This window comes from Sminthopsis crassicaudata, chromosome X, assembly GCF_048593235.1.
Source record: "Sminthopsis crassicaudata isolate SCR6 chromosome X, ASM4859323v1, whole genome shotgun sequence".
NCBI classification, from domain to species: Eukaryota; Metazoa; Chordata; class Mammalia; order Dasyuromorphia; family Dasyuridae; genus Sminthopsis; species Sminthopsis crassicaudata.
In genome coordinates this window covers 82,306,090-82,307,781 of record NC_133623.1, presented here as the reverse complement: position 1 = coordinate 82,307,781, position 1,692 = coordinate 82,306,090, and positions in this window count along the sequence as shown.

Genomic DNA, 1,692 nt, shown 5'->3' with positions numbered 1-1,692 from the left:
TTTTTTTTTAAAGTGTTCAAAATCACTAACACTTATAGAAATGCTCACTAAAATAACTGTGACATATCACCTTACACCCATCATGTGATGGGATACTATTGTGCTGTAAGAAATGATGTTTTCAGGAAAACCTAGGGAGACTTAAGAACTGATACAATGTGAAGTGAGCAAAAACAAACAGCACAATGATTTAGACAAAGTAATTTTATCAAGGGCAGTTAGGTGGCACCAAAGCGATGGGTGCAGGGGCTGGAGTCAAGAAGCCTCATCATCTGCCTGAGTTCTAATCTGGTCTCAGGCTCTTACTAGCTTTGTCACCCTAAGCAAATCACTTCATCCTGTTTACCTCAGTTTCCTCGTTTGTAAAATGGTCAGCACGATGACCAAGCTCAATTCCAAAAGACCCATCTCCAGATATAGAAGTGATGGTCGCAGAGGACAGATTGAAACGTATTTTTCTCTTCCTTTTTTTGGACATGGCTAATGTGACAATTTGTTTTTTTGAGTGACCCTCCATATTTGTATTGGCTTTTGTTTTTCTTGGGAGAAGAGGAAGAGAATTCAAAAGTAAAAAATAAAATACAATTTCACAAATTCAATAAGCTTGAAAAAAATAATTTAAAAAGACATTCTAGACTCTTAGGAATCTTCCTTGGCCTTCCCTCATGATTCACCTTTGGAGTTTCTTCAAGGCCCAACGAAAGTCCCACCTTTTACAGGAAACTTCCTCATCCTCTTTATTTCTAGATCTGTCCCTCTGTTGAGTAGCTCCAATTTATACCGTAGATCTTGTTTGTATATTGTTACATGTAGTCTCCTCCATTGGCCTGAGCTCCTTGGGGGCTGGGACCATCATGCCTTTTTGTGAATCCCTAGAACCTGGCACATAGGAGGCGCCTAATGTTTACTGATTATCTGCTGCCCTGCACTCAGAGCCGCTCCTTTAACTTCTGGGATAGTGCTAGTATCTTACAGGTAGGACAGAACCTGGGGCACTGTGCCCACGATAATTTCATGAGGAAACGCAAGTAGAGTTTGTACCCAAAGCCCTCTCCCCTGACTACAGAGCAGAGGTAATGGGTCTGGCCTCAACAGGAACTTCCCCCGCCAAAAGGAGGGGGCCCCAGGAGCAAGAAAACAGGTTTTCAACACGACGATACTTTATTACTAAAAAAACAACAACAAAAAATCAGGGTAGATGCCACCCTTGAAGGCTCTGTACCAGACCAGAGAAATTGAAAGATAGGGATGATGGAGACAGTGGTCTTTTAGCATCGTGGCACCTCCCAACCCAACAGACCAAGTAGCAGATGAAGGAGGCCAATGGTTTTGCACGGTTCCTGAAGCCGCAGTCCCCCAAGAAACCAAACTGGCTTCCGGCTTTGCCTCCGGCGGCTTTGTCCTGGACCCACCTTTATTAAGCACCTGTTGTGTGAGAAGGCCTACCCCTGGTCCAGATTGCTTTTTTTCTTTTTCTGGATGCAACCCTGGTAAAGGGCAGGCCCCTCATTTATTAATTGCAGCCTAGCTATTCCGTGCCTAGTTTCTGTAGGCCCGTGTCCCCAGAGAGCCCCCAGAACATCTTGCTGTCCTCTGGGGTCTAGACTAACCCCCAAGCTGTACCCACAGGTTCCCAGAAGGCATGGGTGAAAGGGGCAAACCATCCCCGAAATCAGCAGGGCTAAAAGCGAC